This window comes from Bombina bombina, chromosome 2 (assembly GCF_027579735.1).
Source record: "Bombina bombina isolate aBomBom1 chromosome 2, aBomBom1.pri, whole genome shotgun sequence".
Taxonomy (NCBI): domain Eukaryota; kingdom Metazoa; phylum Chordata; class Amphibia; order Anura; family Bombinatoridae; genus Bombina; species Bombina bombina.
Genome location: NC_069500.1, coordinates 368,672,232 through 368,699,362, shown reverse-complemented (window position 1 = coordinate 368,699,362; position 27,131 = coordinate 368,672,232). Strand labels below are relative to the sequence as shown.

General features: G+C 39.8%; 1 long non-coding RNA gene across 1 annotated transcript in view; it reads left to right on the top strand.

Moving 5' to 3' along the window:
* The first annotated feature begins 2,141 nt into the window (after window positions 1-2,141).
* LOC128647783 (uncharacterized) overlaps window positions 2,142-27,131 on the top strand; it is a 178,088-nt gene continuing 153,098 nt past the window's right edge. Inside the window, exon 1 of the long non-coding RNA XR_008400414.1 lies at window positions 2,142-2,154. This is a non-coding gene — a long non-coding RNA (uncharacterized LOC128647783). The remainder of the gene's footprint in view (window positions 2,155-27,131) is intronic.

Genomic DNA, 27,131 nt, shown 5'->3' with positions numbered 1-27,131 from the left:
GTTACAGCTTCCAACTTTGGTGGAGGGATTGAAGTATAGTTAAAAATAGATAAAAAAAAAAAAAGGAAACTACTTTTGCACCTTTGATCTATTCTATTTAATCACTACACCAAAGATGAAACATTATGACAATACTCCAATGTGTGAGGGGAAAAGGGTTGTTTCTAGCTGTCCATTTCAAATAAGTACAATCAAGCCAACTCCAGTATTGAGGGATGCCACATTCCAATTTATCACGTGGAAGATTAAAATAATAGATTGGCTAGTTTCAACACATTACCAAAATTGTTCCAGAATTATTGCCACTATGGAAAAAGCATTAGTTAGGTGGGCAGAAGGTATTAGGAGAAGGACTAGGAGGGATATTGTGGATACAGTTTTGGGAGGTGTGGAAACAGGGTTAAGGGTGGTAAATTCCATTGACATATCCAGCTTAAAAACAACCTTACAGTCTCAGGGATGTTAAATGCAAAAGGGATTCATACACAAGAAATTATAAACACCCTGGTAGAGACACTGACACAGACAGTAATTTAGGTTCAGGGTCCTGCCATTCAACATACAGAGGAAATACTGATAGGAGTAATTAGTAGGTTAAGGGAAGTATCCTGGGATTTTGTGTGTATTTCCATGCAAACAGAATTATCAACTGACTTTAAATGAATAGCACAGGCTATGGAAAATAACCATACACCTTTGGGAGGGTGGGAGCAGTCTGTTGTTAACAGTTTTGCATCAGAACACAAAGAATTATGGTTAAACAGATGGATAGGTTGCAGGGAAAAAAATGCAGTGCTACTTCACTTGTGCCCACTAGTGGTACCTATCAGAATGTTTATCATTTGTTTTCACTAGGAATACCTGTCACAGAAGAGTTCCCAAATTTTATATGGAATGGTTCCCATATGGAACAGGTAGATATTTCTGGCTGCATAAGGTTTCTTTATAAAGTTTTATGTCTACCCAACAAGGCAAGAATAATTTTTGATTCCTGTTGGCATAATCACTCATATTGCAATGGGTTTGTGGAGAAAGTTAATCCCCAATATATGATTTTTCCATTAGGACAAGGAAAGGTGTGTTTTGTTTCTTTGAAGCCTAAAGATGAGATGCATGAATGGTTTGAAAAGTGTAATTCAAAGGAACAAATCACACCAGGGATTTATTGTATTACTGGGTACCCTGTGAGGATAAGTTCACTACAGTTTAACTTCACTGTCCCACAGTTACTCACATATAATGCTACCTTGGTGGCTCCACTCATAACACCAATATTAGTAAATGATGCACCTTGGCAAAAATGGGTAACCTTATTGCAAAAAGATTCTGTGTTACTGGAACATCTTAAAAATTTTGGGGAACGTGTTCATGTAAATTTCTACCATCGGGAACAAGAATTACAAAGGATTGGATATACTTGTACAGATGTCAAGTTCTACCTGGTGGCAGAAATTAGCAAATTCCTTTTCGAAACAGTCATCATGGGGTTCTGCATTGGGAAATCTGTTCATACATCGATTTATAATCATATTATTTATTTCTATATTATGTATAATTATTCAAATTTGTATGTGTTGTTATTTAAAATCATTAATTGCACGTGTATATCACTTATATTATGGTATGCGAATGGAAGCATCCTTAGTACACTAATATAGCCATCACACATAGGTGGGGTTAGGAATCTTCCATCAGATTCACTCATATAAAACAACCATTGGAATGGAAGGGTATGGTAACCTCCATTGCCAAAAGGGGGGAATGTAATAATGGCATGATCTGAATTCAGATATGGTCTGGAAGGGGTATATATATGGGATATCACTGTAAGAACTCAGCTGTATGGCCAAGAAGGAGTTATAACTCCTCATTCAGATACTGGAATATAGAGAGATCACATTACCAGGCCCTCTCTGCTAATTATGACCAGCTGGTGTAAGTGGAAATATATATAGAGACCCTTTGACCAGATGCTCTTCCCTCCCCCGACGGCATGGCAAAGATGAAACCAAATACCTGGACATGACAAAAGAGGCTGGCATATGAGTGACCATAGCATTGGGGGGATGGATGAAAAATTTACAATAAAAGGAGCCAACATACTGTGGCTCATTCTCTCTCTTTTTCTTTGGGATCATGCTCTGAGAACATCACGTGAGTAAATTGAAAACCTCTATTACAGCACACCACGCACACTCACATTAGGATGGGCAAATGTATTAGTGTAATATTGATGTTTAGTTCAGTGCTGTGTATTTATAAGTGATCTGCATATGTGTAATTATATTTAATATGCATATTGTAATTAATGTTTATTTAGCCTCATTGTAATAAAGTTTTGTATTGCTGGAGTATGACTTGTGAGTTAATGTCCTTACAAGTAGTTTAATTAAGCTAGTGATTGTTTGTTAATATTTTATAGTGGGTATAATAATTCATAAGGGATTATTAAGAGAAATATTGGCATATCACTAAAGGGTATAGCAAATAGACACTAAGAAATATACGGCTAGATTACGAGTCTTGCATTATGAGCTGTGTGGTGCTAACGTGCAGCTTTTTCTCACCGCTCACTTACCTGCAGCGCTGGTATTACAGGTTTTTACAAACCCGGTGTTAAAAGGCAAGAAGTGAGCGCAGAGCAAAATTGAGCTCCATACCGCACTCCAATACCAACGCTGCTTAAGTCAGCGGTGAGCTGGTTGTACGTGCTTGTGCACGATTTCCCCATAGACATCAATGGGGAGAGCCGGCTGAAAAAAAGCCTAACACCTGCAAAAAAGCAGCGTAAATCTCAGTAACGCAGCCCCATTGATTCCTATGGGGAAACTAAAGTTACCTAACACCCTAACATGAACCTTGAGTCTAAACACCCCTAATCTTACACTTATTAACCCCTAATCTGCCGCCCCAACATCGCTGACACCTGCATTATATTATTAACCCCTAATCTGCCACTCCAGACATCGCCTCCACCTACATTATATTTATTAACCCCTAATCTGCTGCCCCCAACATTGCTGACACCTACATTATATTTATTAACCTTAATCTGCCGTCCCCAATGTCGCCGCAACCTACCTACACTTATTAACCTCTAATCTGATGCCCCAACGTCGCTGCCACTATTCTAAATTTATTAACCCCTAAACCTAAGTCTAAGTCTAACACCCCCTAACTTAAATAGAATTTAAATAAATCTAAATAAAATTCCTATCATTAACTAAATTATTCCTATTTAAAACTAAATACTTACTTATAAAATAAACCCTAAGCTAGCTACAATATAACTAACAGTTACATTGTAGCTAGCTTAGGGTTTATTTTTATTTTACAGGCAAGTTTGTATTTATGTTAACTAGGTAGAATAGTTACTAAATAGTTATTAACTATTTAATAACTACCTAGATAAACTAAATACAAATTTACCTGTAAAACAAAACCTAACCTAAGTTACACTAACACCTAACACTACACTACAATTACATAAATTCCCTAAATTAAATACAATTAGCTAAATTACAAAAAAAACAAAACATTAAATTACAGAAAATAAAAAGCAAATTACAAGATATTTAAACTAATTACACCTAATCTAAGAGCCCTATAAAAATAGAAAAGCCCCCCAAAATAAAAAAAAAAACCTAGCCTCAACTAAACTATCAATAGCCCTTAAAAGGGCCTTTTGCGTGGCATTGCCCCAAAGAAATTATCTCTTTTACCTGTAAAAAAAAATACCCCCACCCACACAACCAACCCCCCAAATAAAACCCTAACTAAAAATACCTAAGCTCCCCATTGCCCTGAAAAGGGCATTTGGATGGGCATTGTCCTTAAAAGGGCATTTAGCTCTATTGCTGCCCAAAGGCCTAACCTAAAAATAAAACCCACCTAATACACCCTTAAAAAAATCCTAACGCTAACCCCCAAAGATTCACTTACCAAGATAAGTCTTCATCCAAGCGGCAAGATGTCCTCAATGAAGCCGGCAGAAGTGGTCCTCCAGACGGGCAGAAGTGGCCCTCCAGATGGGCAGAAGTCTTCATCCAGACGGCATCTTCCATCTTCATCCTTCCGGCGCTGTCGGGTCCATCTTCAAGACATCCGGCGCGGAGCATCCTCTTCCAACGACGTCTTCTTCAGAATGAATGTACCTTTAAGTGACGTCATCCAAGATGGCGTCCTTTAGATTCCGATTGGCTGATAGAATTCTATCAGCCAATCGGAATTAAGGTAGAAAAAATCCTATTGGCTGATGCAATCAGACAATAGGATTGAACTTCAATCCTATTGGCTGATCCAATCAGCCAATAGGATTAAGCTTGCATTCCATTGGCTGATTGGAACAGCCAATAGAATGCGAGCTCAATCCTATTGGCTGATTGAACCAATCAGCCAATAGGATTTTTTAAACCTTAATTCCGATTGGCTGATAAAATTCTATCAGCCAATCGGAATCTAAGGGACGCCATCTTGGATGACGTCATTTAAATGAACCTTAATTCGTCGTTAGTCCGTCAGAAGAAGAGGATGCTCCGCGTCAGATGTCTTGAAGATGGACCTGCTCCGTGCTGGATGGATGAAGATAGAAGATGCTGTCTGGATGAAAACTTCTGCTATTAGTTATATTCTAGCTAGTTTAGGGTTTATTTTATAGGTAAGTATTTAGTTTTAAATAGGAATTATTTAGGTAATAATTGTAGGTTTTATTTATATTTATTTTAATTGTATTTAAGTTAGGGGGTGTTAGTGTTAGGGTTAGACTAAGGTTTAGGGGTTAATAAATTTAGTATAGTGGCGGCGACGTTGGGGACGGCAGATTAGGGGTTAATAAATGTAGGTAGGCGGCGGCGATGTTAGGGGCGGCAGATTAGGGGTTAATATTTTTATTTTAGTGTTTGTGATGCGGGAGTGCCTCGGTTTAGGGGTTAATAGGTAGTTTATGGGTGTTAGTGTACTTTTTAGCAGTTTAGTTATGAGTTTTATGCTACAGCTTTGTAGCGTAAAACTCAGACCTTTTTTTCTCCTCCCATTTACTTCCTGTGCAGCTGCAGCTCGACACGGCCAGAGCACTGAGAGATATCAGACACGGCCAGAGCACTGAGAGATATCAGGTATTAATGTAACTGGAGTGAATAAGGGAACCTTCTCCCTGAGCACAGACATTGGAGCCTGTTATCAGCATGAACTCATATGTGTTAGGGTGAGTCATTTTATCCGTGCAGCAAATTGCTGCGGAGTTCGAACCCTTTAAGGGATTTCATTGTGGATTGCAGTGAATTTTGGAGAGCGGTGTGGTCACGGTCAGACTAGGTGATTGGTTCCTAAGCCTCCACAGCATTGCATCGAAAACCCGCTGGAACACAGCAGACCCGGTATCTCGAGAGAGAAAGTTGTCTGGATGACTTTGTGACACTTCTCAAGTGTCTTGGATCCTGTGAGTATAACAATACTTAGATCAAAAAAGAGAGTTCAAATCCGTAGGGTGAAAATAGATAAAAAATACTTTATTGTAAACATCCATAGTTAAAACACGTTAGAAAAAAGCTAACAGGTTTTACGCTTTTCGGCAGGAGCCGTATTCATAAACCTGTTAGTACTATCGCTGCTACAGTTTAAAAAGCATGTTCTAAGAGGCCATTAGCTGGTGCAGACACACCTACCAATTTGATTAACTCATACCACACCAAAAATACACAATGTAAATGTGCTCATATGGGGATTGGTAATGTGTACACACAAACTCGCTATACATACAAGTTAAATAAACATGCATTAAGTAGAATGATAAGGAAAATAATAAAGGCATAATGGACAAATGATGGAGTGTAATAATTAATAATAGGAGATGTATATTGTTATTTGAAGCTTAAAGACAGAACAACATAATTGAATACAATATTTTCATAATACACTCTTGAAGCTAATCCTAGAATTATTTGATTTTCAAGGTTTGATCATCCTTAAAACTATTACCAATGTTTAGAATTTTATCAGAGGGGATTCAAATCTCTTATGGGGTATGGACCCAGAAAAAAGATGAGTAAAGTACTATTCGTTATATAAATATATAAATGGAAAATTTGATCAGTATCAACTGTAGTTTTAAAAGATGATCATTCATTTATAAAGAAATATACCATAGTAAAAAAATACATATACTCGAAAAATTAGGACAGTCACTTTAAATTCTCTGATATAACTAAAGAAGGAAAGGAAGTAAAATTCATTAACTGATATACTATAACCATAAATACTAGAAATAACTACAAACAAAGAGTGGTATAACAATCCTAATATAATATCACCATCAGTAACCTAAGTCGCCTTCAGTCAAGAAATGTTAAATGAATTATGTCCTTAAATATGCGATACGTGTGATGTATGTATTACTGTTTATTTTTAATGATTTATGATATTGTATTCTGAATTGAAACCATGGGGGATTTGCGTTATTATTTTCATAATCCAATAGACCTCTTGACGGGCTAAGAGCTGATCTCTGTCACCTCCCCTTGTGGGTAATGTTACTACCTCTATTGCTCGCCATTTAAAGCATGTAACATCCTTTTGATGGACTTCAAGGAAATGTCTTGATAACGCTGAGCAAGGTTTTTCGTATTTGATATAACCTAAATGCTCACGTATGCGGGTTCTGACATCCCGACTAGTCATGCCAACATACTGTCTTGAGTGATCTGTACACTCAATAAGGTATATGACATAGCTAGTTGAGCATTTAACACAACCTTTGGTGAGAAATGATTCACGTGATTGACAAGAGTAAAACAAAACTTGCGCTATAGGGGTTTATATGTCATTGATTATGCACTATGGTGGCTCCTTCTTTCTTATTTCCCTAACATCTGCAGATTTATCACCTTGAAACACCAGCAAGCGTTTTTGAAGGAGTTGCCTGCCACCTGATCTTGGATATCAAGATTTTGTTTTCACTTGTCACTTGGACATTATTATACAGTTGGAAATACCATTCCTGTATCAGCCTATTGGATTGTTTGTATATGCCCAATACCACTAGCACATATCCTGTTATTTGCTTATCACATTCAATATTGTAGTATTACTTATATGGTTGAAACACCTTTCCTGTTCCAGTCAATTGTATTGTTTGTATGTGCATAATACTTTTAGCACATTTATCTAATTATTTGTTTATCACATTTAATATTGAATATTTATTTATTATCACTTAATATTTACACAGTTTTGGTGCCCTGACTTTTGTATATACGTTTGTTATATATGATTTGTTTGTTAAAACTCATAACTACTGAATTTAAAATGCATTAGGAATCTTGGAGGTAGAGGGTGTACCGCTCAGTTTTTGGCCTCCCAGGACAAACTTGTAATATCAGCGCTATGCAAGTCCCATTGAAAAAAGACTTTACAAAATTCACGTGTTAATTTGCATTAAGGCCAAAGAAGTGTGCGGTACACCTATACCTGCAAGACTCGTAATACCAGGGGGGATAAAAAGCAGCGTTAGGACCTGTTAATGCTGCTTTTTATACTTACCGCAAAATTCGTAATCTAGCCGATAGAGTCTTAGATATCATTCATTTATTTCAGTAAATATGATATATTGTTGTTCCAAGAGACACATTTTTAAGAAATCCTCCATACCAAAATACTTTTCACCCCAGTACCCAACCCATTACCACAGCTGTCACCCTACTAAAAAGATAAATGGGGTCAGTATTTTAATTCACCATTCTATCCCCTTTCAATTAATAAAGATAGATATGGATAGAGAAGGCCGTTATCTAGGAGTAATGGGCCTCTTATATGGTAAACCTATTTCTATTATCAATATTTATGCACCAAATTCCTCCCAGAACACCTTTTTCCGTTCTATTACCAACTCGATCATCCAATTTCAAGCAGGCGCATTATTAGTAGCTGGAGATTTTAATATCCCATTAGACCCCCTTTTGGATAGTTCCAACCAAACTATAAAATTAAGACGTAAACTCCATAAAAGAATATGGCAAGACTTTGACCTACTAACCTTACATGATACATGGCGGCAACTTAAACTGACTAAGAGAGACTATACCTTCTTTTCCAACCCCAACAAATCATATTCACATTTGGACTATATTTTAGTAGACCATTTATTATTATAATTTTTACATTCTTCCTGTTTAATGCCCACTACTTGGTCCGACTACTCAGCAGTACACAACACATTTAAATCGCCTTCCAAACCATTCAAACCATTCCAATGGAAACTTGACGATACCCTGCTAGTAGATCCCCAAGTCCAACAACAAATAACTAAATGTATAACCAATCATTTCCAGGAAAATGATTCTCCAGATATCTCTTTAAGTACAAAATGGGAGGCTCACAAGTGTGTAATAAGGGGATAAATCATCAAAATCAAAGCACATAAGTCCAGAATAGCTAGACAACAACAACATGACCTAATACAGCTAATTAGCCAATTGGACCAGCTTCACAAACTTAACCCTCTAGATGACTCCATATTACAAAATCTGACTCAACATAGACATGAATTGAACACCCTATTAGACATTAAAGCACAAAAAAAACCTCCTTCTTCCTAAAACAAAAATTCCACACAGACGGCAACAAGCCAGGCAAACCCCTCGCTAGGGCTTTTAAGAAAAAGCAAAATGCAAACTATGTACACCACTTAACCCAACCAAATGGATCTCGGGTAGAAGACAACTTATCAATGGGAAAAATGTTTAGACAATACTTTGCCAACTTATACAACCTGTTCCCGATAGAGACATGGAAAACCATAAAACAAATGGTCAGAAGTATCTTGACATGTTACATGTCCATCAGATTACTCCAGACATGGAGGAAAATCTTATTAGACCAATAGAACCAGATGAGCTCAAAGAGGCCATCAAATCACTATCTCCTGGGAAAAGTCCAGGACCAGATGGCTTTTCTGGAACATACTATAAAACCTTCAAAGATTTACTTAGTCCATACCTACTAGCACTATTCCAGAATATAGACTATGACAATTCCGGCCAGCATACTAGAAGCACATATAAGTGTCATCCCAAAGCCATGTAAAATCCCAGACCAACCAGCTCATTTCAGGCCCATCTAATTGTTGAACGTAGACTTAAAATTATACTCAAAAATACTTGCCAATAAACTTAATGCTATATTGCCCAACATCATACATCAAGACCAGTCAAAATTTGTATGGGGAAGAGAGGCTAGGGACAACACTGTCAAAAGCTTACATGTAATCCATCACATTAACAAGAATCAGATACCCTCAGTTCTCCTGTCGACAGATGCCGGAAAGGCCTTTGACAGGTTGGACTGGACTTTTCTATCTCACGTTACAGAAATTTGGACTCCCGGATAAATTCCTTGCAAAAATCTTTGCCCTATATAACCTACCATCAGCCAAAATTTAAATAAATGGCACCCTCTCTAACCCCTTTCGTATTCTAAATGGAACAAGACAAGGCTGCCCCCTTTCCCCTTTACTCTTTGTTCTCTCCAAAGAAGTACTAGCTATATATATTAGACAACATCCCCATATTTATGGAATCACCTTAGCATCACAATCTTATAAACTAGCCTTGTTCGCCAACGATCTACTCTTATTCTTATCAAGCCCAATGACCTCTCTACCACCCACCATGGAAACTTTAGATTTATATGGGGAGCTTTCCAATTACTCTATCAACTTCAATAAATCAAAATTATTACCTTTACAATTAACCCAAAAAGACAAAATGCAACTCTCTCAAACTACTCCCTTTATAATCACCCCACTCAAATTAAAATACTTAGGCATTCAATTATCATCTGACCCTTCCCAATTATTTAAACTAAATTATGAAAAATGTATTCATCAATTTTACCAACTTACCAACAAATGGCTCCTTAAGCCAATTTCATGGCTGAGTAGAATTAGTGCAGTCAAAATGACCCTCCTCCCTAAAAAATTATATGTGTTCCAAACAGTACCTATACCATTACCAAAAACATTTATTCCACTTCTACAGAATACACTGATTTCCTACATATGGAACGTGAAACCCCCGAGAATCTCCAGAACAACATTATACTTACCCAAAAATCAGGGAGGCTTAGGTATCCCTGACTTTCAAGCATATAGATTTGCTTCCATTCTAACAAGAATTATTGACTGGTGCCACTATGGGAATCCCTACACCAAAGTGTGGATCAGGATTGAACAAGACTTAATTAAATTTCCCCAGAGTGGTAGTATTTGTTGGCTATCCTCACAGTCCCGACCACCTTTGACATGCCACTCTCTGATTATTAAAGAAACCTTAGACACCTGGGACTCTGTATTACATAAATATAGAGAAAATATATCAAATATCCCTTCCCCATTAACTGCCACTAGGGACGAGATATATCAATAAAGATGTCACAGATATAAACAAACTTATTCCTATATATCTGACCATTGAAGACTCTACTATCCTACCTATAGAACAAATACAAGATCTAGGTAAAAATATGTTCAAAACTTGGTACCCTTACCATCAACTAACACACTTCTTAGGACATCACAAATTGAAATCACATTTTGTTCGGTCACAAACTCCATTCGAAACACTATGCAGCACTCCAAACCAGCCCCAACACTCAATCTCTTTGGTTTATAAAATTTTACTATCACCACAACATCAAAAAAGCTCAGTGTACACCCAAAAATGGCAAGATTGCCTACCCTATCAATTAACACAATCTGACTGGAGTTCAATCTTCAACTCTATTTCCCACTCGTCACACTCACCAAAAATACTAGAAACCAATTACAAAATTCTCATGCAATGTTATCTTACTCGATTAAAACATATATTTCCTCAGGCATCAGATAAATGCTGGAGGGAGTGTGGCCACATAGGTTCACTTTACCCCATTTGGTGGGATTGCTCAAAGATTAGAGATTATTGGGAGAAAATTATACTGCTTATAAACTATATGTTTGAGTGCAATTGGCCTCTAGACCCACTGAAATTTCTGTTCAATATATTCCCTAAGCCTCCCTCGAAACAACATGCTGAATTATTCAATATTATTGTAAATAGTGCAAAACAACTTATTCCAAGACTTTGGAAACAAGAGAAAATCCCTTCCATACAAAATTGGCTCCAGCAAACATCAGCTAACCTATCCTTAGAACGATACTTTTATATGAATTTCAAGAGACTGTACATCTTTCACGACATAACTTTCTTGTGGGAATCGAAATCACAACCACCTCTGACTATAGTGTGACCAGGTAGGAGACTCTTCGTTCTTTCACTTGATTACACACCCATATACACTACCTCAAAAGTGTAATGCAATATGTATTACTCTGTGTTCTAGGTGAAATGTTGAATGATGACCTGTATCCTTTATGCAAAACAGAAAACATAGCAAAATGTGTCTTTGTCCTCTGTGTACCTGTAACAGTTTTGTCTATTTTTGAGATGAGCAATGTACAGCCTTTTATATTTCATGTATTGTAATTTGTCAATTCCCCTTTTATTTGAATAAAGAAGTTTTAAAACAAAATAATAAAAACATATATATATATATATTTTACAGGGAGCTTGCAACTTTAAAAAACAAACAAAAAAAACCCAACAACAATCTATGTGTCCTGCTTCCCTGGGAGATACGGTATTTGTAATTAGCATACTAAGCCACACATTGACATGTCTAAAAAGTTTAAAAATAAATAAGGACCATGTAAAGTCTGGTCAAAAAGAAAACTAGTATTTTTGGATGGTTGCTCACTAACAGGTAGATTATGCGCGTTAGAGGGTATTTAACAAACTCAACAAAAGTTGCGTTATTTTACCCTCCATAGCGTTGCCATTACAAGTTTTCAAACAGCCGGCTTGTGCATGGGATATGGTTGCGTTGAGCTCCATACCCCATAAAATACAAGCTCTGTTTTGATGTGCTCATGTACGCTTTCCCCATAGACATCAATGGGGAGAGCGGGTTAGAAAAAAACCTAACACCTGCGATCGTGGAATAAAAAGCTTCGTAACACAAACCCATTGATGTCTATGGGGAAAAAAAAATTACGTTTAAACCCAACACCCTAACATAAACCCCACACCTAAACACCCCTAATCTGCTGCCCCCGACATCGCCGACACCTACATAAATGTATTAACCCCTAATCTGCCGCTCCCGATATCGCTGCCACCGAAATAAATCTATTAACCCCTATTCCGCCGCTCCCTGACATCACCGCCACTAAATAAAGTTATTAACCCTTAAACCTCTGGCCTTCCTCATCACTACCACTAAATAAAACTATTAACCCCTAAACCGCCAGCCCCCCACATCGCAACAACCTAAATTAAACTATTAACCCCTAAACCTAACCCTAAATCTAACCGTAACACTAACCCTTACTGTAACCCTAACACCCCCTAACTTTAACATAATTAGAATAGAGCTAAATTAAAGTTACAATTATTAACTAAATAATACCTATTTAAAACTAAATGCAAACTTACCTGTGAAATAAAACCTAAGCTAGCTACAATATAACTAATAGTTATATTGTAGCTAGCTTAGGTTTGATTTTTATTTCACAGGTAACTTTGCATTTATTTTAATTAGGTAGACTAATTAGTGTATAGTTATTAACTATTTACTAACTACCTAGTTAAAATAAATACAAACTTACCTGTGAAATAAAACCTAAACTGACTTACACCAAAACCTACCATTACAAAAAAAATAATACCATTACAAAAAATAACAAACAAAATTAACCAAAACAATCAAAATTATTCCTATTCTAATACCCTTTTAAAAAAACACCTCAAAATAAAAAACCCTTATCTATAATAAACTACCAAGGGCCCTTAAAAGGTCCTTTTGTGGGCCCTTAAAATGGCCTTTTGTAGGGCATTGCCGTAAAGTTAACAGCTCTTTTGCTAAAAAAGAAAATCAAACACCCCCTCACAGTATACAAACCCCCACCCCCCCAAACCCACAAGATAAAAATAAAGTAAAACCTAATCTACCCATTGCCCTGACACAAAATAACAAACAAATTATCCAAAATAAGAACAATTATTCCTATTCTAATATCCATTTTTTTAAAAAAACACCCCAAAATAAAAGAAACCTATAATAAACTACCAATAGCCCTTAAAAATGTGGGCTGCTAAAATCCTATTGGCTGTTCAAATCAGCCAATAGGATGAGAGCTACTGAAATTCTATTGGCTATTCAAATCAGCCAATAGAATTTCAGTAGCTCTCATCCTATTGGCTGATTTGAACAGCCAATATGATTTTAGCAGCCCTAATTCCTATTGGCTGATTCAAATTTTCAGCCAATAGGAATGCAATGGTACCCCCAGTATAGAAGGGGTACCTTGCATTTCAATCCTCAGTGTGCGGCGGACGATCGAATTAAGAGGACCTCCACGTCAGATCGATGGACCTCCGCATGGACCTCCGCCTTGGACCTTCGTCTGGATCCGGCTTGGACCTTCGCCTCTGCGCATAGACTGCTCCGCTTTCCACAGGAATGAAGATGTCCCACGATGGATGAAGATGGAGCCGCCTGGATGAAGATGGAGCCGCCGGGATGAACATCCTTCAAGCGGGACTTCAGCAACTGTGAGTACCTAAAGAGGGGTTAGTGTTAGGTTCTTTTAAGGTTTTTTGGGTGGTTTTTTTTTTAGATTAGGGGTTGGGCATTTCTTAAAAGAGCTAAATGCCCTTTTAAGGGCAAGAAAAAGAGCTAAATGCTCTTTTAAGGGCAATGGCCATACAAATGCCATTTTCAGGGCAATGGGTAGATTATTTTTTTTAGGTAGGTTTTGTTTTATTTTTTGGGTTTGGCGGGGGTGGGGTGGGGGTTTGTAGTGTTAGTGGGTCTTTGTATTTTTGTTTACAAAAAGAGCTGATTTATTTAGGGCAATGCCCTACAAAAGGCCATTTTAAGTGCTATTGGTAGTTTATTATAGATTAGGTTTCTTTTATTTTGGGGTGTTTTTTTTTAAATGGGTATTAGAATAGGAATAATTGTTATTATTTTGGATAATTCGTTTGTTATTTTGTGTAAAAAAATGTTTCATTTTGAGGTGGGTTTTTCTTTTTAGAATAGACATTTTTTATTTTATTTTTTTTCCTTTATTTTTTTATTGAGACAAACAAGAGGTAAAATAATACAATACAAGCCCACGTGGGTATGCAAATATAAGTAACAAACTTAAAAGTGAACGAAAGTTCTTAGACAGTAATGTGATAAGTATTATCATTTAGTTAACGCATACATAATTTTATATTTGCCGGTGAGTATAGAAGTGGGATTTCTCATGTATGGGTATAGGGTCTCCTTTTTATGTTATAGGGAATATTATAAATATAAGTAAAGATACTAAGGACATTTTTTTATTTTTAATGGGCAGCAAAAGAGCTGAATGCCCTTTTAAGGGCAATGCCCATACAAATGCCCTTTCCAGGGCAATGGGTAGATTAGGTTTTACTTTATTTTTATTTTGGAAGTTTGGGGGATGGGGGTTTGTATACTGTTAGGTGGTGTTTGTTTTACTTTTATAGACAAAGAGCTGTTTTCTTTAGGGCAATGCCCTACAAAAGACCCTTTTAAGGGCCCTTGGTAGTTTATTATAGATTAGGGTTTTTATTTTTTTATTTTTTTTCTTAAAGGGTATTAGAATAGAATTAATTTTTATTGTTTTGGATAATTTCATTAGTTATTTTTTGCAATGGTAGGTTTTATTATTTTTTGTAATTTTAGTGTTTTTTATTTTTTGTAATGGTAGGTTTTAGTGTAAGGCAGCTTAGGTTTCATTTCACAGGTAAGTTTGTATTTATTTTAACTAGGTAGTTAGTAAATAGTTAATAACTATTTACTAACTAGTCTACCTAGTTAAAATAAATACAAACTTAACTGTGAAATAAAAATTAAACCTAAGCTAGCTACAATATAACTATTAGTTAGCTCTATTTTAATTGTTAAAGTTAGAGGGTGTTAGGGTTACGGTTGGGGTTGCGGTTAGGTTTAGGAGTTAATATAGTTTAATTTAGGTTGTTGCGATGTGGGGGGCTGGCGGTTAAGGGGTTGATAGTTTAATTTAGTGGAAGTGATGTGGGAGGCCAGAGGTTTAAGGGTTAATAACTTTATTTAGTGGCGGCGATGTGGGGGAGTGGCAGAATAGGGGTTAATAGATTTATTACAGTGTGGGCGATGTTGGGGTGCGGGGGAATAGGGGTTAATAACTTTAGTATATTAGCGGCGATGCCGTACATTGGCGGAATAGGGGTTAATAAATTGTATTAGTGGCGGCGATGTCGGGAGCGGTAGATTAGGGGTTAATAAATTTTAAATAGTGTTTGCGATGCAGGAGGGCCTCGGTTTAGGGGTTAATAGGTAGTTTATGGGTGTTAGTGTACTTTGTAACACTTTAGTTATGAGTTTTATGTAACAGTTTTGTTGCGTAAAACTCATAACTACTGCTCTCAGATGGGGGTACGGATTTTGTCGTCATAGAGTGTAACGCAAGCTTTTTAGCTTCACCGCAAAACTCGTAATGGCAGCGCTATGGAAATCCCATGCAAAAACGTCATTTTTTTGAGTGCGGGACTGACGTTGCGTTACAGGCTAAAAGGCTTGCGGTACAGCTATACCGACAAGACTTGTAATGGCTGCGTTGCTGTTTTAACGCTGAAATGGCCATTTTTTCAGCGTTAAAAGACGAACGCACAACTTATAATCTACCTGTAAGGAAATAATAAGTATTTGCAGATTCCCCTTCTCCCCTCGCCTCCCTAGCCTAGAAATGCACAAGTTTCATGGATCGTATAGGTAATAAATTAGCTGCTCACACAGACTTAATGGCAGATGAAAGTTTCACTCTCTGCTCTGTGAATTTAACCCTATACACTCTGCACAATTATTCACAGAGCAGAGAGTGAAACTTTCATCTGCCATTAAGTCTGCGTGAGCAGCTAATTTATTACCTATACAATCCATGGAGCTTGTGCATTTCTAGGCTAGGGAGACAAGGAAAGAAGGGGGATCTGCAAATACTTAATATTGCCTTAGTGAACAGACCTATGTGATAAATAACAGGGAACTGCTGGAGACTAAAAAACGTTTATCTTCTGAAATAATTTATCTTTATTTTAGCAAAAAACCAAAAAAAACCAACGATCTATGCAGCACAGTTTCAATATAAAAAAACAATCTTGTTTTGTTATACATTTTAGTATCCACATCATAATATGATTTCTTTATTTATAATACTTTGGATATTATGCCAGAAATACTTTTAACATTTGTGAAGATTGTTAATTATATGTTATACATGGCTGCATGAATTGTCAGTATTCTCAGTGGCACTGTGTAACAGCACTATCAGATGCTATTAGACCGCAAAGCAAAGCGCTGTCACTCAATTAGGAAATCTAGGGCGCGATCCGATATACGGCGCAGGTTTCGGCGCAACCGTCCGTAGTTTCAGCTCACAACTCGAGCTATCTCATATACGGCGTCGTCAGATGCTAAAGTGCCGTAAGTCTGACAAACCAGCGATGTCCAGAAATCTGCGTAAGTACAAATTTCTGGAGTCGCCAGTGACTTACGGCACTTTAGAAACTGCCGCCGCCGCATAAAAAAAACTGACTAAGTTATAAAATAACCCGTAACTAACACGCCTCCCAAACATAGCCTGACACGTATACCCCTCTATCCGCAATCCCCCCTCTCACTCCTAACAATAAATATATTAACCCCTAAACCGACGCTCCCGGACCCCGCCGCCAGCTACATTATCTATATTACCCCATAATCTGACCCCCCTACACCACCGCTAGCTACATTAACTATGTTACCCCCTAATATGATCCCCCTACACCGCCGCCACCTATTTAAACTATATTAACCCCTAATGTGAGCCCCCTACACCGCCGCCACCTATATTATATACACTACCCCCTAATCTGACCCCCTTACACCGCCGCCACCTATATTAAAATTATTAACCCCTAATCTAATCCCCCTATACCGCTGCCACCTATATTAAATTTATTAACCCCTAATCTAATCCCCCTATACCGCCGCCACCTATATTAAATTTATTAACCCCTAAAATACTAAAATTTCCCTACCACAAACCTAAGTCTAACCCTACAAATAGCCCTGAAAAGGGCTTTTTGCGTGGCATCGCCCCAAGGTAACCAGCTCTATTACCAGCCCTTAAAAGGGCCTTTTGCAGGGCATTGCTCCAAAGTAACCAGCTCTTTTACCAGCCCTTAAAAGGGCTTCTTGCGGGGCATTGTCACAAAGTAATCAGATCTTTTGCCTGTAATGTAATCTAATCCCCCTACACCGCCGCCACCTATAATAAATGTATTACCCCCTAATCTAATCCCCCTACACCGCCGCCACCTATAATAAATATATTAACCCCTAATCTAATCCCCCTACACCGCCGCCACCTATATTAACTATATTAACCCTAATTATATTAGGGTTAATATAGTTAATATAGTTATTATATTATATATATTAACTATATTAACCCTATCTAACTCTAACACCCCTAACTTAATTATTATTAAAATAAATCTAAATAATATTAATAATATTAACTAAATTATTCCTATTTAAAACTAAATACTTACCTATAAAATAAACCCTAAGATAGCTACAATATAATTCATAATTACATTGTAGCTATTTTAGGGTTTATATTTATTTTACAGTTAACTTGGTATTTATTTTAACTAGGTACAATAGCTATTAAATAGTTAATAACTATTTAATAGCTACCTAGTTAAAATAATTACCAATTGACGGGGACGGAGCTAGCCACAGCACTGAACAGACATGCAGACACTGAGCTCCTGGGCTAAAAAGTTTTCAAAAAGATTATAACCTGAGTTTAGCTGACCTAAGCTGTTCAAATTGTCGGCAAATATAAGCTACCATTTTATACTTATAGATTGGGTCTCATCTGAACTTTCAAGCAGCCAGGTTAAAGATATAAAACTATTTGCTTAGCTTGCCGCGAACGGACTTCCCGCCTACGCTTATAATATTGCAGCTGGCTCAAACCTGGAGGGTTGGGGATCAACTCCAAGACCATCGGACATCCTCTCATCGTTATTGAGCAATACTGGGTAAGGGACATCTGATACTGGGACTGGGTGCTCTTGCCTCTGTCTAGCTGCAGTGGTTCCTCATCTCCGGAGGGTCGGGGCCCTGCTCCGGAGATCCAGCTAGTGACTTTACTGTCCCTACCAGTTACCTACTTTCTAACCTCTGCATTGCTCCGGAGGGTCGGGGATCCGCTCCGGAGCATACATCCAATTACCTACTTACTCACCGGGAGGACGACGAGGGCTCTGGCAATCTGCCTGGTAAACTCGGACCGATCCTACCCGCCCGCATCCTGTCAGTGCGGGAGTCTTCAGAGAGCTGTTGACCCTGGTTACCATCTGGAAGTTCTGTCCCCGGCTGGATTCGACAGACCTTCGAATTATCAAGACATTTGGATTTCCCTGCCACGCAGCCCATCAGTGAAGGCGCGAACATCCGCCATCTTGGGCCTAAGGGCTCCACCGCAAGCAGCCTTGATCCAGATGAAGCACCCGGCTGCAAGGTGGTGCTTCCAGGCTTTACATCTGATCGGCTGGTGGCCTCCTGCATACCTCTCTAGTCCCACATAGCAAAACGGACAGAGAGGGAGCTTTTGGAGGTATCTGTAGCCTCTGTCACCCTTCAAGATCCTCTGAGCGATTTCACCCACGTGGAAGACTAAAGTATTGGCCTCCTACTGTATTGTGCCCATAAATATTTTTCTTTTGCCCACTCACACAACTAAACAGCCTTATAGTCTCCCTGAGACGCACTCCTCTCATCACTGGGGTAAGCCGTACCCCCCCCCACGGGACATAAAAGGTTTTATTACTTCATGCCCTACTGACATTACTGACATTACACTGTTTCCTTTATTGGGGGGCCCTGGGCTGAGTTTTCTGAACCTTGTGAGGGTATTATCACCTCTCAGTAAGAGGGGTGGTATTGCGGGGACATAATTGTTGACTTCCACTTGCCCAAAACAGCAGATTTGATGTAACCCCCCCCCCCTCAGGGATCAGCTTCACACCTAGTCTGTTAGTGACACAACCACCTAAGTCACAGGGTGGCTCTGCTGAGGCCTCGGACTGCTGTGCAAACTTCCTCAAATTTTACTCTGGCCCTCTGAAGTCACACTGACTGATCTTTGCTATAAGCCTTTAACACGGGTCCTAACAATAACGGCATAGCTGCTGAGGCAGCCGAGGCATATTTGAAAACAGGGGAATAGAAATCTCTGGGAAATAAGCTATGCGAGTGTTTTAGCAGAAAGCCATTCCAGAGAACTTGCACTGGTCACTACCTGAGGGACTTTGGTTTGTGGCCCCTTAGGGCTTTTGCAGTGTACCAGTTCACCTTTACATGCAGGAGTGTGAACATTGATAATTACAGACCATCAATGTGTTAACCTTGCCAAGTGGAAATAAGCCTATATAGTGCACTCTGACTTGCACTATAGTTGGGGAGACATGGTATCTCTCTTGGATCTCATAATATGCAAAATTAATAATAGTCCTTTGACATATGTATGGAGTGCATATTGTGGCTTCACGCACTGATTTGTCATCTTAAATGTGTACTCAAGGCTGCTGCGTCAGCAAAGTTGTCTTTGGGCCCTGAGCCCAAGGTGGAGTGTTATTTTATTTTATTATAGTGCCTTCCTGATAACATTGATTTTTTTCTTGCAGGTTTTTCTCTGTATAATATTACTCATAGGGCCATTAATACTAAAACTGGTTTAAGGGCTTCTCTATGTAAATGCAATCCTGTATTGTTTAACCTGCCATACCTTTAATTTCAGGCTCTGTGTCTACTCCATATTATTGGAGGAATATTTGACCTAAGCTGAGGTACACTTGAAATCATACCATACAATTCCTCCTTAGGTGCTAGGCGTGTCCTCTCCTCCCTTTCCCGCCAGGCTTTCGCTGGCGGGTCATACCCCTATTCCCTTCCCCGCATCGTTCTATGGTGACAACTTCCCTAGGAGAGGGCCGCATAAATACTAAATAATAAAGCTGGTTCTATCCAAGATCAGGAAATAAGTATAACTATTGTGCTTGTCTGAACAAACTAACCTAAGCTTCTCCTCAGAGGTCTGTATACTCTAAGGTCATAACTACTGAGGTTCACTTAGGCTATTATTGAATTGGTCTTTACTGTATACTCAGACCATTTAATTGATCTATTGTAATTGTGGGCCTTTAAGTGTAGCAACCAGTAGAATATTTCACCTACCAAGGAGGTTTTGCCCTGTCACTGCAGGTGGTGTACCATCCTACCCTGCCTAGGCAGGGACTCTGATTGAATATTTCAAGTGGGTGACCCCCAGTTGGCCCCCCCTTTCCGGTCCAGTTTGTCTGGGCTGGTCACTTCCCCCTCCCCTTTTCCCTTCCGCAAGGTCGTATCCTCTGTTCCCGGGCCAGAAAGGGACTTACCTCAAACTTAATCTTGGCTCTTACTCTGCGGCTTGGAGTGAGTTTGCCTTTGACCTGTGTCTGGGGGGGTCTCACTGACCCCCGCCCCCTGGTGGCGGCTTTCCCTTTAACAAACTGGGCTTGAGGACACTTAATCTCTGGCAGGGTGGCCGCCATGGAGGGGTAGGGGTCGGGGAGGCTCTCTGGGCCCCTCTTTATGTGCTGTTTAATGTGATTTTTTGCTCATGTTCTCATTTTTGTAACCACCTGTGAGTCCAATCACTGGTGCCTCCATCTCCTGACCTGTCCTGTGTCAGCACTTGCTCCATTGACTTTTTCTTTGCCACTAGTTCAAAATGCCTCCTACGGCCAGGTGAAACACAAAAACACCCGGATCGTTGAAGAAAACGGTGCTAGATCACTTCTCCTTACCACGTAAGAAGCTGGAAGATGACTCCAATGATGGTCTGAGTGGGTCAGAATCTCTGGGTGATGGCTCTCAGCATGAAGCTATGTTAAACCCCAGGTCCCAGCACTTCATTACTGAGGACACTCTTAAAAAGATGCTAGCTAGCCAGACCCGCTTCATCACGAAAGAAATTAAAAAAAAACATGCTGAGCTCAAAAAAGATATCTCGGAAATTGGAGAACGGGTGGACTCCTTGGAAAGGCGGCAAGATGATATCACCACAGACCAATCAAACCTTTTGGATTACTCTGAATCTCTGTCAGATCAGCTGAGTCAGCTAGAGTTTAAGCTGGCGACGTCGAAGATCGGGCACAAAGAAACAACATCAGATTTCGGGGTTTACCGGAAGATATTGCATCAGCAGACCTGCAAGGTTTTCTTCAGGAGCTCTTTGACAGTCTGTTGGGTCCCACGGAAGGTCTAACCACTACTATGGAAAGAGCGCACAGAGCACTACGCCCAAGGTCTGTCTCACAAGAAAAACCAAGAGACGTTATAGTCTGTTTTCACAGCTTCCTCTTCAAGGATAAGCTGATGCAGGCCGCCTTTCGCAAGCCTCAGATGCCAGAAAAATTTCAAGCCATTCAACTTCTTCCTGATTTGTCGGCCCACACCTTGCAATTCAGAAGGCAATACCAGCCAGTCACACTGGCCCTCAGAAAAGCTGGCATACGGTATAGATGGGGTTACCCGTCCAAGCTGCTGATCTCAAGGGACAATCAAACCCATATAATCTCCTCACTGGCCCAGGGCACCGCATTGCTGGCACAGTGGGGTCTCACCAAAGATGATACAATGGAACCCGCTCCCAGTAGGGTGAAATTGAGAGCCACGGCCCCTGAATGGACCGCTAAGGACCAGCGCTCCAAGAGACAAAAAACGCAGCAGACACAGGACTCTCAGGGTCTTCAAGACCCCTCTTCCTGAAAGCGAGGCATCATTGGTCAGTAACAACACTTATCAGTCATCATGCCTTAACGTAGGGTCTGCCCCTAAAGGGTGGCCTCACAGCTAATGAGGTACTTATCCTTTGTTGGACCCTTTGTGTCCCCGCTTGGACTATTATTAATGTTAATGTTATTATCTTTTTTTTATGGTAACTTAAGTTCATATTTGCACTGTCAGAGTTTATACATGCTTTCTAATATTTTATGAGGCTAACCCAGCACAGGTAATTTGCCTCTAATTGGGTATGCATGATACTACCTTCACTCTCTAGATAGTACATGCACTGTTTTATCACACTAAGCTATGATTGTTTGTACGCTTGTCTAGAATGGATGTTTTGTATTTTACTTAGGTTTGTTGTTGCTGTCCACACATACTCACCAATGTTCTCACAGGATTAATATATGTCTATACATTTACATGTTTTCCTTCCTCTGTGCATAGAGGGGGGCCGATGGCTTTGGCTCTCTCTCTGTATACTTCTTTCCTAGCTCCCCCCCCCACATAGGTAGCCCATGCCAGGGTTCCACTTAGGTGAACTATTTTCACCTCATTTTCTAATACAACACCTTAGAGCTGATTGCCTGTCCTAATCCCTAACTTCTTTTCTCCGTTTTCCATTCTGTTCCCCATCCCTAGGCCTGACTCGTGAGATGGCGCACTGTTTAAAAGTGCTCACACACAACGTAAGGGATATTAATTCCCCTTTTAAAAGGAGTCTTTTGTCCCGTGAACTCAAATTCCACAATCCAGATGTAGTTTTCCTGCAGGAGACTCACTGGCAGTCAGGTGCCCCTCAATATTTTAACTCTCGTTCCTACAAAGTCCTAGAACACTCACCCTTCTCCAAGAAGGCTAGAGGCATGGCCATTTTACTCCATAACAGGATCGCTTATGAGCAAATTCACGTACTTACTGACCCCCAAGCCAGATATACAATTCTGGTTTGCAGACTGGACCATGTTCTTCATACATTGGTCTCTATTTTAATTCCCGGCAACCTGCATGTCTCCGCACTATTCTACAGACACTTGATAAGATTAAGCAAGGGAGGGTCTTGATTGCGGGTGACTTTAACATGACATGGGAACCAAAACTTGACCGCAAGCAGCTAAACACTAGCAGTAAACATTCACAAGAGACAAATACTTCTGCCCAATGCAGGACAGTAATGACACAATACGGGTACTTTGACATCTGGAGAAGTCTACATCCTAATGACAGGGACTTTACCCATTACTCTCACCCCCACAAAACTTATTCCCGAATGGACTATATTTTCTGCCAGGCAGGATCCTTGGATTCAGTCTCTCATTCCAGCATCTCACTCAGCACCTGGTCAGACCATGATCTAGTAATGGCAGACTTATTCCCCTCAGACAAACTACCATCTAAATCCAATTGGTGCCTTCCTAGACACATATTGGCTGATATCCCATTCAGGGAAGAACTGAGACGGGACCTGGTTGAATTGCTGGTTTGTAACAACAACGGCCAGACCTCAGATTATATTCTCTGGGGCGCGATAAAGGCAACAGTCAGGGGACTTATTATCCGCAAACAGGGCCATTTGAGAAAGTTAGCAGGTCTTACTCTTGCACAGGCACACACGAAACTCAGATCCCTAGAATCCCTTAATCGCTCTTCCATCAGCTTAGACGTGGCAGCGCAAATCACTACAGTTAAGGAGCACATTAACCACTTAGAGTTACGCCGTACACAAAATAACCTCAGCAAATTAAAACATTTATACTACTACAAAGGTAATAGACCTGATACTATGCTTGCAAACAGACTCAGGCATAAATATAGCAATTCCCGCATCTCCCAGATTAACTATAACGGCAAACCGCATAAGAAACCCTCTCAAATTGGTGAATGTTTTGCTGATTTCTATTCCAAATGATATACTATTAAATACTCCGAGACTCCTACCCCCACTACTAGTCAAGATATCAGAAACTTTTTATTTTCAACTAACCTTCCCACGCTCACAAACGAGCAACAAGACTCACTTACAGCCCCTCTATCTTTGGTAGAGATTAAACAAACGATAAAAAAACTAAAACCCTTTAAGGCCCCGGGACCTGATGGTTTCTCTGCCCAGTTTTATAAGGTGTTTGCTAACGAACTATCCCCCTATTTGCAGAAGTTTTTTGCCTTAGCAAGTAAAGAGGGCTCCATGAGAGAGGAATTCTTAAAAGCTGCCATAATTACCCTGCCTAAACCCGAAAAAGACCCTTACTTCTGCGCAAGCTATAGGCCAATTTCTCTGATCAACGTGGACGTAAAAATATACTCTTATAGGCCCTGACCAAGTAGGGTTTATTCATAAGCGCGAGGGGCCTGACAATACAAGGTGGCTTGTTAATATTGTTTGTGAGTCTACCAGAATGCAGAGGCCTTTCTCGGTTATCTCTTTGGATGCAGAGAAGGCTTTTGATCGAGTCCGCTGTTCTTACTTGTTAGGGGCCTTGGTTTTCAGTCTGACCCCTTCAGTATCTCTAATGGCCCCAGGCAGGGGTGTCCCCTGTCTCCGCTGCTGTTTGCCCTGGCGGTTGAGCCCTTGGCTGCCCATATTCACGACGACGCATCCATTCCAGGGGTAGTGCTTTCAGGCACTTTGCAAAAAATAGCATTATTCGCGGATGACATCACAATTTTCACTGCAGATCCGGGTAGAGCCATTCCTCGACTATTGGATGTCTTAAAGACCTTTGGTGACTTTTCATTTTATAAATTGAACGCTCAAAAGATGGAGATATACTGGTGGGGCTATTCTCACAATTGTATTCACAGTTTAAAGGAACGCTACAAGTTTAAATGGTCACAGGAGCAGGTCACTCATCTGGGTGTGAAGATATCTAACAGTGCTTCACAAATGATTAAGGATAATTATGTCCCCCTGCTGTCAGAATTGAGGTCTTTAAAAAACACTTGGGATCAGAAGTCCATTTCATGGATGGGGCGTATTGCCTCTATTAAAATGTCTTTTCTTCCTAAGCTCACCTACTTGTTCAGGTGCCTCCCCATTAGAGTCCCCATGCAACTCTTACTGCAGTTCCAGAGTGAGATATCAAAGTTTATTTGGCGGGGGAAGACTCCCCGAATAGCCCAAAAAACCCTGAAATTCCCTATCCATCTAGGAGGTCTAGCATCTCCCTCTGTGGTAAAATATTACGAGGGTGCCATGCTTACCCACATCTCCCAATGGGGGGTACTTCAGTCTTGTGACAAATGACGTGAGATTGAACAGGCCTCCCTGCCCCACAATATCCTGCTTAGGGATGTAATTTGGACTCCTTCGCATAGCCGTTGAAGTCTAGGTATCAATAACCTGGTTATTACAGAATGCCTTCAGGTATGGGATAGGATCCAGCACCGCCAGCTAATCGCCCCCCCATCCCTCCCCTATCACTTCGGTGGCTGGTCTCCTTACTGGGCTGGCAGATACCCACCCGAATATATGGTCCAGACTGGGGATTAGGCAGGTCTCGGACTTCTGGTCCACTTCGCAGCCTGATGGATTCATAGACCTGACTCTCTTGGGTACCCCCACAGATATCCCTTCAGTCCTTCTTTTTGAGATTTTCAGGATTAAAAGTTTCTTGAGAAGCTGGGGTTTCCTCCCCACCACTTCTCGACAGCCCACCCCGTGGGAGTCAATTTGGAAGACGGGTCGCAGACTTGTCAGGCCACTATCGATCCACTATGGATTACTCAACGGTTCTTTTCCACCCGAAATCGCCCCGCATTTGCTGATTTGGGATGCTTTGTTGCACTCTCAAATCTCGGTAGACTCTTGGCAAAGGGCTATTCTTTTGACAAAGAAAACCCTTCATTGTATCACAATGTTTGAGACCTATTACAAGGTGGTTTCCCATTGGTACCTGGTCCCCTCTCGGCTGTCAAAGATGTACCCAGGAGTTTCACCCCTCTGCTGGAGGAATTGTGGTTTACAGGGCTCTATGCTCCACATTTCGTGGGAATGCCCTAAAATTCATCTCCTATGGTCTCAAGGATTTCGCTCCCTCACAGATTTCGGAATTAGAGTTCCGCCTGGCCTGGCTACTGTTACACCTAGGCCTACATGACTTACCCAAGCACCAAAGCATTTTCAGTATTTACTTACTAGCCTCTATTAAAACTAATTTGTCTAGGTTCTGGAAAAAAGACTCTCCCCCTTCGTGGAACGAGATAGTGAAAACCATGGCCTTCCTTTACATAATGGAAAAGACTATATACTATGACTTAAACAAACTGGACTTATTTGAACTTGCTTGGGCCGACTGGAAAGATAAGTTTGACACTTCCTGGTGCCCACCTGTCACGACCTAAAGCCTATTGCCTGTTACTCTCTGATCTGCTTGCATCTCACCCCCTCTATCCCTCTCCTCTTTCATGTTTCCCTTCCCCCCCCTCCCCCCTCCTCTCCCTCTGGATCATGTTCTGGTTTCAGGACACGTGATGTGTTGTATTGGTTACTTCATGGTCTCCCACTAGTATTCATTTTGATGTGAACTGTCATCTCTACACTAAGGGAGACCATCCTGTCTTATGATTTGCTTTTTCTTGTTGTTTTTCTTATTACTATATTATTTATCTACCTTGGGACCTCTGGTCCGATTCATAACTGTATATTTATGTTTGCTTTCGATGTATGCGATTGGGACCTGCGTGTCCCTCATTGTTACTTTCAAAAGTTTGAAAATTAATAAAAATCTTTAATAAAAAAAAAAAAATAATTACCAATTTACCTGTAAAATAAATCCTAACCTAAGTTACAAATACACCTACACTATCAATAAATTAATTAAATAAACTACAAATATCTAAACTAAAATACAATTAAATACACTACACTAAATTACAAAAAATAAAAAAAGATTACAAGATTTTTAAGCTAATTACACCTATTCTAAGCCCCCTAATAAAATAACACATCCCCAAAATAAAAAAATGTCCCTACCCTAATCTAAATTACAAAAGTAATCAGCTCTTTTACCTGTAAAAAAAAACAACAACCCCCCCATTACAACCCACCACCCACATACCCCTACTCTAACCCACCCAATCCCCCCTTAAAAAAACCTAAGTCTAACCCCCAAGTGCTCCTTACCTGTCTTGAAGACCGGTGGAGAAGGTCATGTTCCAGGTGGAGAAGT